The following is a 16,161-nucleotide window of genomic DNA, read 5'->3' on the forward strand; positions in this document are numbered from 1 at the left end:
CGAGGGGCCGTAGTGGAGATTAAGCAAGCTATTGCCCAGAGTCGCAGAGTGTGACCCCGTGAGTTGAGTAGGCACCAGAGCGAGAATTGTCGAGTCCGTGGAATTTTAAGCCTGAGACCCGCCGAGGCGGGGAATCGAACCCTGGTCCACGGTCGATCTCAGCTTCCGGGTCTGCCGCCTCTAACCACTGAGCCACGCTTCTCCATGGGAGAGGCCAGTCACTTGTGCGACTCTCCACATAGTAGTGTGGAACTCAGACACCAGGGAGACTGGTATTACTAAAGGGCCTACAGTATCTCGTGCAGCATGCCGCACCATAGTCTTCCTTCAGCAGAGCAATCTGAGGTGACCAGTCGACCACTCAACAGGCCTCCAGGAGGGCCGTAGATGTACTTCATCCGCGGTGCTATAGCTGTCTGGGACTGTTGGGTCATCAATATATGTATATATATGTGTATATATATGTATATATATATATATATATATATATATATATATATATATATATATATATATATATATATATATATATATATGTATATATATATATATATATATATATGTGTGTATATGTGTGTATATATATATATGTGTGTGTGTGTGTGTGTGTGTGTGTGTATATATATATATATATATATATATATATATAATCGCTTGCGAGGAGGGGTATGCTTTGAAGGGCAGGGTGGCATACCTGCTGACTGCTTCCTTTTGCGTCAAGACTCGCATGCTGTGCACATGCCCCTATGATCATCCTCCCTTGAGCGAACTCATGTGCCTCAGGGTCCGCTGTGTCAGTCTTTCTGCACGTGTACAGGGCGGAATGCCAAAGGTACATGACGTTCACAATCCCCCACTTGAAGTGCTGCAGCGTGGCTGCCCCTACTCGCCAATGCAAGCCTTGGCTGCCGAGCAGGATGAATCGGGCGCATTGCACGGGGCTTGTCAAGTGCCATCTGGGCCCGGTGTGACTCCCTCACTGCACTCTGTGCGGCAATGACTGCCATGTTGGGATCTTGCATCAGGCCACCCTGGGCCTGAGCCACTGACTCAATCCCAGCGACTGTGTGGGTGCCTCCGATGGGCCCACCGTCTTCCAGGACCCCGCTACTCCTTTACTGGTGAACGTGGGCTCTTTGAGTGCAGTTGAGTCAGCAGTGTGAAGGTGCCAGGAAGGGGAGCGGCACTAGTGAGTGGTTACCCGGCTGTCATCTTGGCCATGCTCCCACTTCTCCTTTTAAACCTGTTAATTGGTTTATTGATAATAGTTAATAAAGATTGACTCATTTTTGATGGTACTACATTTTGCATTGTATAAAGGATTATAAATGATTTGTCAGGTATGATAGTCGGGAGACTGGTCCTATTTTGCTTTTGGCTGGTTACACACATTGTCTAACAATCCCTCTTGCAGTGTAAGGCTATTCCTGCCTGGAGCATGGCAATGACAATCACATCCTTGGCTTATTTTCCCACTTTTGTGTTCTAGAGAGCAAATACCTAGCCGCCTTCTTGAACTTTCAGGACTCGCTACTTCGTGTCCTAGCTCCAACTCCAGTCAAAGTCCAATTTGCACATTCTGTGTTGCAAGAATGACGAACAGTTGCTGGTTTTCTTGCTTTCTTGGCTCTCCTTTGGGTATAGGGTGTCATTCATTTATAAACTGTAACTATGAATGATCTGTTCTACCCAAGAAGTAGTAGTACACCTCTTATGTATAGGTCTGCTCCTGATTTGACTATGCTTTGTTCCACATTGAACCACTTCTGTCTCCTTGAGGTTTCAGTTGGACTCCTCCACGTTGTTCTGGGTGGATGAGATTAAACCTGCTCTAGTGACAATTTATGGCATTGTCTTGGATGGCTCTGTTGCTTTTCAGGTGATGTACCATACGCTTGTGGATTGTGTATTTTAGTGAGTTTAGTGGTCCTGCATCTTGTGTAAGGCATTGTATTGGAATGTTGATTATTGATCCGTGCCTATCACCTGAACTGTGCCCACTCAATCCTCACTTCTGTTTTCTTTAGGAATTGAGTTTGGCTTGGTTATGTTTTGGCACCATGATGCTATCTTATGGTTTTTTCAGGGTTGATGGAAAGCCCATTGGGTTTTCGTATAATCTTTCACTTAACCCAAGAGCTGTTTTAGTTAGTATATTGGAGTGCAAAGCTCAGATAAAGTACTTAATCAATCAAGAACTTAAAGTTCAGATAATAAAGTACAGAGTATAAAATAAGAAGTAAATCGAGCATAGATTTGCTGTGGAAAGGGGCTCCATCTTATCTTAAGAAATCACACTCTTGAATAGGGTTCTAAACAAAGGAATTCGTACTTTCACTGCAGCATCACAGACTTTTGAACCAAAAGGAATAGAATAAAAGAAAAATATTTCAACTAAATACATTCAACGTTATTCTCATAATTCTATTACATGAAGTTTCTCATGAGCAACTGTCTACACATTGAACAGAAAATGGTACATAACATGATTCTTCCTGGTACAGCTAGGTTTAACTTTGAATGTACATTCTATATTCAGAACAGTCTGTGAAAGTCTGTCCTTCACCATCCAACATGCTTTTTAGGTCGAGCCTAGCAGCAGTGCGCATGCACTGCTCGCTCTGCAAGGCATGATGTATTAGGGCATGTTCTTGAAGCGTCTGCCACTCTCGTACATAATATAATTCTTCCTGGTACAGCTAGGCTTAACCTAGAATTTACATACTATGTTCAGAACAGTCTGTGAAAGTCTGTTCTTCACCATCCAACATGCTTTTTAGGTCGAGCCAGGCGGCAGTGCACATGCGCTGCTCGCTCTGCGAGGCAGGCTGTATTAGGGTATGTTCTTGAAGTGTCTCTGTGACGGGGTCAAGAGGAATTGGCAGTAGGCGGGTCTTAGTTTTCACTGGCTTTATTATATGGTACAAGTGATCAGTACACGTTTTCCTTAAGGGTATGTTCCGTCGTGGAGATCTACTTCTACTGGGTCGTCTGTGGTGACGTTCCGATGGGTCCAGTCGGCGAAATGCTTCGGGACTCCATCGGGGCTTTACGTCTTCGTCCGTGTTGGCTCTCGGATTAAACAGACACAGTCTTTCGTGAGATGGGTGCTATATATATTTACACGAGAAGGGAAAAAGGAGTGAGGACACAATAACCTGTGTAACACTCTTTGCTACGAACTACTAAATGTGGAAGGTAGTGCTCAGGGAAAGGTACACCGGGACAAGGAGGTATCAGGATTAATTAGGCGAAGCGCCCTTACGTCCCACCCAGTTACGGATAGAGTCGCGTACCTGAGTTAGCCACACACCTCCCCTGGGTGTGTGGTGGGGCAACTCGTGAAGACGTTAGCCTCCTGGCTTCTCAATAGTTCTCGATGCCGCAGCTTCGCCGCCCTCTGGTCCTCCTGTCCTTTCTGCCTCCGCGTCCGTATTCCTCCGCTCCTCGTCAGCTTCTCTCCTCACGTCTTCTCCTCTCCGGGTGAACAAGCACAGCTGGTTCTGGCGTTCCTCTGCATAAGACGTCTCTGCCTCCTCATACAACCCCGCCCATTCTTCAGCTGCTTCCTCGTTAAAGGGCCAGTGTATCTCCTCGCTCTCCTGCGTGTTGGGTTTTTCCTCTACGTTCTGTGAAGGGTAGAGGAGGGGTGTTGAAGGTGGAAAAACGTCCTGCAATGTCTCTTTATTATTAACGGGGTCAACCTGTACATCCATTCTGTTAGTCTCCCACTCTCCGCCCATATTTGTCATTGACTTATGTCATTGTTCTTTTTAAATGTGGGCTCCTGAATAGGTAACAGACTTGTTAGTCCCTCCTTAGTACCGCCTTGTCTCCCTTTGTAACGTCCTATGAGGACTGGACCCTTTACTGGTGTTGTTACTCTGTCTGTTTTATCTCCCTCTATGAGCACTATTTTCTTTAATGATTTTCACCCATTCCACCCTCATGTGCTTTCCTGATACAGCGCGCACAGCCAGGCACACTTTCCCTTTACATTTAAGCATTTAGCCAGTTTGCTTTTGTTAACGCTTTATTTGGCAGATACAGCGCGACGCTGGTCTCACTCATAAAGCACGCCATTCACAGGAGACATTGGAGGCCTGAGGAGGGGGAGCGGGCAGCTTTGCCAACAGACACCGGCCGGCTCGGGCACGCTGCTCTCCTCCCCTCACGCTGCCTATGTCTGCTCACTCTGTCCCCGCAGCTAGCTTTACAGCCAGACGTGAGGCTGATCCAGAGCCTCCAGCAGCAGCTCCAAAGGTCCTTGTAGCATTTATAGTGAGATGAGGTGTCTTAGCTCGCAAGTATCCTATTTATTATCTTTCATCTTCAGTACAATTTCAGCTTCAAGGAAGGCACCATGTGATTGCAGTCTTATAGATGGCACTTGATAAGGAGAATTCAGCTTTCCATAGGAGGCCGTTCAACCTCTGACTCAGTACAGTCTTCCAGGTGAGGTTATTCAATTGCTGTCCTTGGCTGGCTACCATCTCGGAAATGTGTACTGGAAGAAAAAATGTATTCCTTCAACAAAAAGTTATTCAAGATTTTAAAATGTTACGGAAAACTTGAAAACACCTTCACTTTCTGCTTTTCTTCCCTCTTCACTTCCAAAACAGTCCTCATCATCCAAAACCATTGGCGATGTAATTGTTTTTTACACCGACATATGCTATTTTCAAATCTGTACATATATAGCCTCATTTGCAAACCCAAATGATAGACGGGCACTCACAGGGCAATATTGTAAAATGTATTTTTGAAGACCGGCAGATGCGTTTTGGCTATCCATTTATCAATGCCTGTTATCTCAATTTAAATGGACTGAGCACAATGGTGTTCTCTTGAGAAAACAGGCATTGCTAAAGGGATTGTCGAAACGGGTCTGCCTGTCTTTAATAATAAATTTGTGTAATATTGCCCTGCGAGTGCCCGTTTTTACTTGAGAATTGTTAAACGTATATTGTATGAGTTTCACTCAAGGTGGCGCACCTATCCTGGAGTTCAGCGGCATTGGTGAAACCTTGTGAAACTGATATGGATATTTATGTATGTGTGTGTCTGTATATGTAATATATATATCTGTCTGTCTGTCTGTCTGTCTGTCTGTCTGTCTGTCTGAACACTTCTCACCAAAAGGTTAAAAGAACAAAGGACACTGCAGGGGCTTCACAGGCTGTTTATTTGGATTTTCGATAGGCAGACCGGTTTCAGCTCCTCGCTTTCCTCAATGCCAGATATATATATATATATATATATATATATATATATATATATATATATATCCATATCTCCATATCTCCAGGACTTGTTGAGGTCGAAACTCGTTCTTTGTTTTGCCGAAATAAACAACTAATGACATTGTCTTATTGGTGTGGCTGGATTTCCTCCATCAGACGAGGGGAGATCTACTCTGCATATATATATTATTAATTTGACTTTAGAATAGTGAGACACGTTCACTGGCATGCTGGTAAAAGTGCACAGATACTTGGTGCTTCCCTTGACTGCAAATATAGTCTAGGGGGTGTGGACCTCCCACAGGAAACCTGACTTTCTGCCATGCATCATTCAGATTTGTCCTAGCGCATGTATATTTATTCATCAGTATAGGGCCATATGTTAGCGCTGCAGCCAATAAAAGCAGCCCATTTGTTGCTATATCCAGGCTTAGCCATTTTTGAGATGAGAACGATAGGATGCTGCTTGATATTCATGGTTCGTCCTCTGGGCACTAAGGCTCCAATTGTATTGATGTATTTACTAACTTGTTTTATAACGTTGACGCTATGCTTTATGGGAATTTATAGACCTTAATCATTTTAAAAACGGAACTTTAAATAAATATGCGACTGTAGAAGTGAGCATTGTGACCGGGCAGAAGAGAGGTGGAAAAGTGAGATTCACAATCATTGACCTATTTGAGAATGTTACAGCAGGAATATTATTCCATCTAGATGGAGATCTGCCTAAGAACCTAAGTGACAGGACACTTTCAGCTCTGGGAGCTCGGTTCCTTTATCTAGGACAATCTCCTTCTTTCTGAGTGCGGAAAATAACTTTGTAAAGCACTTTGAATGAACTGATATGATTTCCTTTATTAAGACCGGGCCAAAACCGTTTTGTAGGGCACAGCACCTTGTTGTCTATTGGACATGTATGCCCCTGAACAGGCCCAACCAATGTTTAGTTTGTGCTGGTTGTTGCAGGTAGTAGGCTTCAACACTAGGTTTTAGGGACAAGGACTTCTCTTATAGTCATTGGACCTTGATCTCCAGAGCAAGTGAGAGAAAGGCAGAGGAGAAGAAAGAGAAAAAAAAAAGAAACTGTAGAAAAGACACAAAGGTTAGGAATTGTTGAGTGATGGTAGAAAGAGGCATGAGATTAAATCAGACTGGACAGCGTTATTACTCGATGACCGTAAGCGGTTAGCTTCAAACATTTTTTTTTTAAATGTTATAATTTTTTATTTTTATATTCATTAAGCATTAGGCAAAACTCTACAAACAGCAGAGCATACTGAGTGTCATTCCTTTTAAAAATGTTTTATCCTTTGCAATATTTAAGCTGAACACAAGTTCACACTGGGTGGCATTTAAGGTTGCGCTTTAAACACGTTTGCACGCATGCTTGGGTCACTAGCAGCTAGCATAGCTGTTTATACTTAAGACTTGACAGGGAACGGAATTTCATATACAACTGTGTTCATTTATACTTTCAGCCTACTCGCTGTAGTAGTGGCAGTTCCATTGGAGGCGAGAGAAGGTGCAGTGGCTAATTTTTGATCGAAGGTTAGGGGGCTAATGGTTATCTTAATCAATTTTTTTTAAAAATAACTACTAATGCTCTAGAAAGCAATATATGCATTTAAAGAGTCTGCTATCTTTGAACTTCTTAAAAACCACAACGCTGGGACTGAGAGGGAGGAAAAGTAAACGAAGCCTCATCCACTGAAAGAACAGAGCTTGTCAAATATTTCCAGATGGAACAGACAGATTGCAGACGGCTAATCTTCGTCAGAATCAAACTACTGCTCGTAAGCGGCTCGGTTCTGCATTCGTGTCGGATCCAAATTAGTTTTAATCTCTCTAGTCTGCAGGGAATGTATTTTTAACAATGTGTGTCAATTTTTTCTTTCATTTAACAAATGTGTTTTCCAGTTGTGCTTGGAATTAGCAGGTATTTGTCAGTCGGGTTGCATTTCGTGATGAAGTTTGCGAAAACGCGCTCTTTAAGGCAGCAGAGAAACTACAGCTGCTCAAACATTTCACTTAATGATAACGTCTTTGGCTTCAAGTCACTCTGAACTTTTTGCTTTGAATGTAAAGAGTTGAAGTGCCTTATACCGAGTCTGCGGATGCTCCCCGCTTCTGCTTGTTAGATCTGCCATAAGAGACATCCGCTTTAAAAAATGTCTGGCTGGCTCTCTCCCTCATATATATCCACTTACAGGGGCTTTTGGTCATCTCCCTTCATCCACTGGTCTGTTCAAGCGTCATTCATGTTTTGCTCCCACCCACCGCAGCACACAGCGTGGGTTAGCAGATCAGCACCATTCATCCATTCGTTGTCTTGCGTTCTGAACGAAGGCATTTTTTTGCTGCATCACATGTACACAGCCACCTGAAAAGGAGTGCACATCAGTGCTGGGTCTCTTATGTGTGAGCTGCTGATCCGCTTCTTTGTTTATATTTTTTCATCTTTGGCAATTTTGTTTGCATATGAAAGCAAATAAAGAAAATCGCAGTTCACGTATAAAGGTCTGATCTACTGGTGTTGCTAATACTTGTTTTTAAACTGGGGGTGAAATTTATTAGTAGAGGCTTGCCAGCAGACTGTCAGGCAGGTAGATGACCACGTGTCTAGAGTTATGCAGTGTATAATAATGCTATTTACTTTGAACAGCACCTATACTCTTTCCATAACTATGATCTCAAAATGGTTTGCGCTAGTTGTGGTTTCCTCCGAAAGGACGTGTTTTCAGGTTGCAGGCCTCTGTGTTTTTTCACCCCAGTGCAATTCAGTGAATACCTACTTAATCGTTTTTAACTAGCCATTTTGCTAGCTATTTTTTTGCGTCATGATCGACTGGAATCTTTAAATTCAAACTTATTAACTGTTTGCTTTGCATCTCTGCCCATTTTGTTTCCCGCTGAGAAAATATATTCATGGTGCATGTCAAAATGAATGGATGCTAGCAGTGATGGAACAGTGCACCTTTCAACAGCAGAATCCCAAAATCTGGCTGGTTGCTGGCTATTCACTTACTTCTTCGGACAGGTGCAGGGCTACAGTCTCCTCTACTCTTTATTTTTTGTACAAATACCTGGTAGATCCAGTCCGAGCCAGGGAGGCTCTTTTTTTCAATTTCTCACTCTTATTATTTCTTTTGTACCACATTTAAGAAGGAACTCAAAAGGGTCCTATTTGAGAGACACTTTGGATACCTGTGATCACATCTCCACATTCCCTTCTCCGACTTATCTAGTCTATCCAGATTTTAACTGTTTTACTTTATTCCCCGATACAAACTGTTGGATCCGCATGTTTGTTTTGGTTGTTGCTTACCTGTTATTTTTATGATTTTGATCTATATCCATCTTGTTCTCTTGTAAAGTGCTCTGATGCCCAATGGCTAAGTTTGCATGAACTAAATGAAGTATCTGTTCATTCAAACAAAGTGTAGGAAATTGCCTGGTGGCTGTAGAACCGAGAAACATGTCTCCTCAAAGGCAGTCTTGTAACGGCACCGGTGGGCAATAAAAAAAGATCAGTTAGGAGCTTGCTTGGAAGTTAGACCCTGCAGACTGGGTTTGGTAGACTTAAAGCACTGACTATGATGCTCTCTTCTGTCAGAAGGATGCAGTGCTTCCTGCTCAGTTGCCACGTATTGAGCCGTGACAACAATTGCCCTTTCTTGCCTCTCCCACTGACTCCATTATCTCATAAAGGGGAAAAATAGAAACTTCTCTTGCCCAAGTTGGAAACCAAATCCTTCCTGAGATAGGACCTTCGAAGAAACATTTTGAAGGAAGGTACCCCCTCTTAGGTAGTGAATCTCTGGTGAGGGTAGTGCCTAGGCAAGTCATTGGGGACCCTCTAACCTCTGCCCTGGATAGGGCCCACTTTCTCAGGGAATATTTCTTAGATATTCAGAATGAATTATGGTAGTTTGACACTCTCTCCCTGCTCTTTCTCCTCTCTCTCTCTCTCTCGTCTTAATAATGCAGGTCGGTTTGAATGTAACAGAGGTGCGGGAGCGGGCATCATGCCACCGCAACACTCCCACACCACCAAAAACTCACCGTCACCTGGCAGATTGCAAGTATTTTTGTGGTTGGGCGACTGGTGTGGCAGTCCCGGGGCAGTGCAGTTTAAAGTCTCATAGTGAGCCTTAGACTGCACTTCCGCTGGACCACCAGAGATGAGCATAGCCTAAACTGAACCTTAGAGTTAGATAGGCTGCGCCACTGTATATTTTAATGAGGTGGATAGCCAGCCAGGATAAAAGTCCTTTTTGGACTATCCTACTTCTTTTGAATCACACCTGTACTATGTCTACACGTTATGGACCACACACCCCCACTCCATCATACGTCTAGGAATAAAAGTTATCCAGTATTGTGGTATCTTTCATAGATTCACATGCCTGAATCATTCCCCGTCGCCGAGGCAGGAGTCCCACAGTAAATTAAAATAGCAGTGCCAAAGGTAAATAACAGTAGTAGCCCCTAAGGAAAAAGGCATGAAGCCCAAATCTTAGTAGCCTATCTACATCATTATGCTGAAAGAACCAAACTTTTGGTACAACCAATCAGCTATCAACACCCTCTAGAACCCTCTCTGTAGAGCCAGTTCTCCTCAGATTTTCACCGCACGTCGTGTGGAAGGGAGTCTCCCTGAGTGCCACTCAGTTTTTCCTTCAAGATGTCTGACAGGAAGGCCTTGTTCAAACCCCGCAGAACATGCGACAAAAAGAGTCAATGTTTATGTTGTAAAAAGCTTTTATTCGACACTTGGTCATAAAGCCAACACACGCATATAATACATGCAAACAACATGTTCATAATTAAAAATTTGATTGCAATTGACAAAACATTCATAATACAAAAGTGCAATAAGTGCAAACCCCGATCCATAGTTACAATTTACTTATAATTTTAAGGAGATTCTTTAGTCATATATTGATATAGAACCTACAATCAGCTATATTACATGACCAAATATTAAAAACAATTTTTATACAATTATAAATAATTAAAAAGCCAGCAATAAAAACACTTTTATTCCTACAATGTCATTCCGAGTTTCTTCCTAGTTAAACAAACACCATGAAGATACCTGCTCACACCAAATGTTATCAACCTGGCGGTTGAGGATCTAAGTAACCGCTCTGCCTCTTTATATGAACGTGTGCCCAGGTTTTTACAAAGTGGTATGATCCATTTATTACGTTGTAAGCTGTATGACGGGCAGAAAAAGAGGATATGAGCCTCATCTTCTCTTTGTTTTAAATCACATAGTTTACAAATTGGGTCGTTTTTAGTTCCTCCCCACCGACAAGTATTCGCATTAATCTGTAAAACCCCATATCTATAAAGGAGGTAAACAGTTTTAGCCAAGGGTGGCTCAATTTCATCCATGAAGTATTCAAATGTGGGGTGGTCCTTAAATTGTAAAAACTTTTGCGTTAGTGAGCCAGTAGCACGTTCATATACATTAATATTCACATAGTTCCAATAGGCAGATTTTACTTGTTCTTTACAAATGGTTAACGAGATAATTGATGACGCTGGTGTTTCCCAGAAGTGTGAAAGGCCTACTTTTGTAAGCCAATGGGATACATGTCTCAGCCACTTGATTGAGTTAAACGAGTCTAGCTCCCTAACTTCCAGTAATCCTGCTCTATAATCAACGAGTTCCGGGGTGGACCATAATCTTACCCAATAGAGCAATGGCCACAACCAACACAAATGGTCTGTACGTTTTAGGCTAATGTCTAGATAGACTGGCACTAGGGGCGTTCTTCCTGGTAGTCTTAATAGACGTCTAAAAAAAAACATTTTCATCAATGTCAAATGTTTTTTTTATATAAGGCCCCCAAATCTCGGCCCCATAAAGGGCGGCAGATTGTGCTTTGGCTTTAAACACTTCAATCGCAGGGGTTATAGCTTTTGAACTACTCCCACCATGAATTTTTAAAATTGGGAGGGAGTTTTGCTTGAGTGTTAGCCTACTTTTTTCTAGTTGGTTTATCCAAGACATTCTACTATCCAGCCTAATACCTAGATAATCAAAAAAGTCCACGTAGTCAAGTTTAGTATTGTTTAAGGCCAAGTTCTTCTTAAAAGTTTTAGGGGGATTGATGGCCATATACTTAGTTTAGATGAGTTGATTTCTAACCCCTTTAGCTCGCAATAACTATTAAATTTGTTTATTAAGTTTTGCAGCCCTTTTGGTGTTTGGGATATTAAAATGGTGTCATCAGCAAATAACAGTGCTGTGACTGCCTCATTACACAACTTGGGGGAATCATGATTACATTGTGCCAGGTAGAGGGGAATATCATTTACAAATAAAGAAAAAAGGGTTGGGGCCAGCACACACCCTTGTCTGACCCCCCTTTTTACCGGTATGGCTTGGGTAAGTTCGCCATTTCTTCCCCATCTTACTTTGGCAAAATTATCAGTGTGTCAATGTTTATGATCAACATAAGGACTGCATTTGCTGCCTCTATCCTAAGCATGAGGCAAAGGATTGTAAAATGTGCCGTAGTTTCCCTTCTAAAACCCTAAGGGATAGGGACGCAAGAGTCCTGTTGTGGCTTAAATCTTCTTCGGTGAAGATGATGACAGAGCAAGAGAACTTCCAGCAAGAGAGCTAGATCTCAGGACAGTTCTTCGTCTGAGGGGAGAAAACATCTTAAATCCTCCCACTCTGGCCCTTCTCAGAGGTTTCCCTCTACTTCCTCTGGGCCTATGCAGTCTCCACAGACTACAGCTCAAGGACTCAAAAAAGGAATTTTTAAAAACAGTAAGTAAAACATCTTCAAAATCCTTGGTTTTACCTTCTTCTTTGATTTCTGTCACATCTTCAGCTCCTCCTTCGACGGCGACGATATCTACTACTTCTATTACGTCTCCTATACTGTCGACGAGTTTCCTTTTTCTTTTTTTTTTTCATTCCTCAGCAAATTCAACAAAAAAAATACAATACATGAATCAATTGAATTATTTCTTCATACCGGTACATTCATATAGTCCAAAAATGGCCCCCACATATCCCTACCAATTTTTCGTTTATTCACCCCTTTAACAGCATACAAGCTAAATTCCAAATTAAATAAGCAAAACATTCTACTTCTCCATTCAAAAAAAGTAAGATCCACTTGAAGCCAGGCGGCAGCAATGCACAATCTTGCTACAGTCATAGCAATAAATATAAGATGACGATATTTAAAGAGTTCCCCACCCCTACTAAATTGCATATCTGTCCCCAGAAGCATAGTTGAAGAAGTTGTAATAATTGTTTTGCAAATCAAATCACTTAAGAATCTTTCAATATCAGCACAAAAATACTTCAGCTTCCCACAATTAAAAAAAATATGTAACATATCCGCATCATCATCATTACATCGGAAGCATTTCCCATTATGTCCAATTCTCCAATTGGCCATATATGCCGGGGTGTAATATAAATTAAAAATAGTTTTAAAGCATTGTACACGCAAATTGGCTGACATTATGGATTCTTTTGATAATGCAATAACATATTCTAACAATGGGGCCTCCATCATTAAAATTTCAGACCATTTATCCCTTTTTTTCTGCAAATCATCTTTCCTACATGCTAATAATAGCTGATAAACCTCCCCAATTTTTGCCTGGCGTTGTATAGCATTTAGAACTAAATTGGGAATACATACAATCCTTCGCCGTATTATAAAATCGCTGATTTGTAGGTATTTAAAAAATTGTTGTTTCGGTAAATTAAACGAACGAGATAGCTCAAAAAACATTACTGCACCATCAGCTCCTATAAAATACTCCAATTGGACAATCCCTTGTGCCCGCCAACCTGTCGCCAAAGCATCCCAAAAAATTGGAGGTAGTAATTTAGTAGCATTGGTTGGAGTATACCATGACACCTTCCCGACTTGGGATAATTTTCCAACCTTTTTCCAAACATTGAAAGCTGATGACATTGCTAACCCCCCCCCCCGATCAACCGGAACAGTAAGGAATCGCATAGCCCTTCTTGGTTTTCCCGGGGGCCCAAATAAATTTTGAGCAAATAGCTTGTAGTTGCTGGAGTTGGTGTCCCGTAAACTCTAAAGGGACTGCTCTAAAGAAGTATAAAACCTTTGCTAGCACATTCATTTTAACAACATTTACCCTGCCAATAAGTGTGCAATGTAGTTGTGACCATTTGTCAAGTGAATTCCTAATATTAGCCACCAATTCCCCCCCAATTAACATCCAATATTTCAGACATGGATGAACGCACTTTTATACCCAAGTATAACACTTCCTTTTCCATACGTGGATCATTCATTGTGATAGAATCGGAAGTCAATATTTGTGTTTTTGTTGCGTTCAATTTATACCCAGATGCTTGACCGAATATTATCGCCAGTCATTCTATCTCTTGTAATGCTAGAACAGGGTCTGAAGAAGCTATCGCAACATCGTCCGCATTGTCAATGAAGGCCTCGTCGACGAAGTCGTCATCTAAACACTCGTCGACGAAAGTCTCCACCATCGACGAAAGTCTTGTCGACGAAGACGCAGGTATCTATGGTGCCATCTACGAATATCCCATCGATGAAGATCTCAAGCCCGTCGATGATGGTCCCGTCGACGTCGGGCCCATCGATGACGATCCTGTCGATGACGATCCTGTCGACGACGATCCTGTCGACGATGATCCCGTCGACGTTGAGCCCGTCGACGATGTTAACATTGTCCATCGATGGTAACCCCATCTACACTGATCCCATCAAAGACTGTACCATTAACAATGATGGTACCTGCTCCAACTAAGGCTTTAGTGGAGGTTACAGGTTTTTCAACGCCAATTTCATTAAAGAGTTTTCAGCTTAAATCTTTTCAAAGACAGGATTGTTCATCCATTTCCCCCTCTTACTCCATCTCACCTCCTAGAAACATACACACAAGAGGAGGATGATGATTATGACGATGATGATGATGATGAAGGACCCTTTGGAATAGCTAGTCATCCATCTGAACTGAATATCAAATGTAAAGACAAAGAGGAAGATGAAAATGACTACAATGAGCACTAATACCAAGAGGACATTGTTGTGCCTCATCATACAGTATACAAGAGGCACTCTCACCGTTCGGATACCAGCCATCTCCCTCCTAACCTGATCCAGGACTTACAGGCCATGCTAGCTGACTATAGACAGCAGTTTCCCCCGCAGCAGGTTATTCCACCACCTCAGCCTGTGTCGGTTCCGGAACCTTTACCTCCACCTGAAGTTCCGGTTCCAATGACTCCAATTATAGACCCTCCTCCGGAACACCAACCTTCTCAGCCTCCTCAAGATCAAGACACTTCCTCTGATGAGGAAGTTGAAGAAGGTGAGCTACAAGAAAATCCTCATTTGGATCCATGGGATTCGTACATTATCCCTATCCCTATGCCTTTGCCACAAACTCCTCTGCCATCCGACTCAGTCCAGAAAAGTTACCAGAGCCGTTCCTATAATAGATTATATATGGAACAATGGTATCAAGATGATGAAAAACCCTGCATCCATGCCTGCAGTGCTTCCACTGATTGATAAAAAGTATCTTGCTCCGGCCAATAGTCCATCCTGCCTCATCGGACACCCCAGGCCGGATTCTGTCATTTCCCAGGCTGCCTAGCAAAGGTCTAATAATCCAGCGACGCCTGTTACTACACCGCTGGACAAAGAAGGACGTCGTCTGGACCGGATTGGAAAAAAGTTTTCAACCATGACCGCCACTTCCATCCGGGCAGCTAATTCATTAGCGATCATAGGGCCTTATGATCGCCAAATGTGGTCAGACATTGCGGATCTGATTGACCTCATTCCAGAGGAGAAACTACAGGAGGCACAGAAAACTTTGCTGGAAGGAGAACGCGCAGCATCAGAGACGATCTACTGCGCTCTAGATATTGTAAATACACATTTCAGACAGTTAGCTAGGCTGCAGTTCTTAGGCGCCAGGGCTGGCTTAAAGCCACCACCTTCCGACCAGAAGTCCAAACAAAGATATGAGACCTGGCCAACGACTACGAATCGTTGTTTGGCAAGCATATTGACAAAGCCCTAAGCAATTAAGACAGACACAGCGAGATCTTTAGGTTCCCTACAATACAAGCGTGGAACATTCAGAGGCGCTAAGGGGTGTGGTTATTCCTCTAGAGGTGGTTACCATACGCAACAGAACAGGCAATATCAGCCCCAATACAGGCAAAACTATCAATCATAATACCGCGAATCCAATACGGCTGGTATCTCTCGCAAGAGAGGTCAAAAACGATCCAATAGCCAAGGCGAGACTCTTTCTAGAAAACAACAGTGAGTTCAGCAGGGCGTCAATCACTTTTCCTCCCCTCCCCGTCGGCGCAAAAATATCATTATTTCTGGACTTGTGCTATAATGGATTATATATGGAACCAAAACTCAGTCACCTGCCAAATTACAAGTATTTTTGTGGTCGGGCGACTGGTGTGGCAGTCCCGTGGCAGTGCAGTTTAAAGGCTACTTCCTGCACGGGAAGGAATGTACCATTTTTTTGCATTCCTTCCCGTGCAGGAACTTGGGGTGCACATATACAGGGAGGCACACCATATGCCCCCCTGCATGCACCCCCATCCACAGGTAATTTGGAAAAACGTGGTCCTTGATGAGGGTAAGATCTAAAAACAAATGAATATAGAATGAAATTAATCCTATATTGCTACTGTCCAGCCGGACAGTAAGATTTAATCAACAACAATTATGAGGATCAAGCGAGGACGCAGGCCTGTATCCAAAACATGAAGGTGAACAAATTAGTAACGAAACAAACAAACAATCGAGCACAGCACAGGGCTTGTTTGTAAATGTGAAGGGTTAAACAAGCGCAATAGTAAACCCAACCGTTACACATTAAATAAGTT

The sequence above is a fragment of the Lissotriton helveticus genome, chromosome 8 (assembly GCF_964261635.1).
Source record: "Lissotriton helveticus chromosome 8, aLisHel1.1, whole genome shotgun sequence".
Classification (NCBI taxonomy): Eukaryota; Metazoa; Chordata; class Amphibia; order Caudata; family Salamandridae; genus Lissotriton; species Lissotriton helveticus.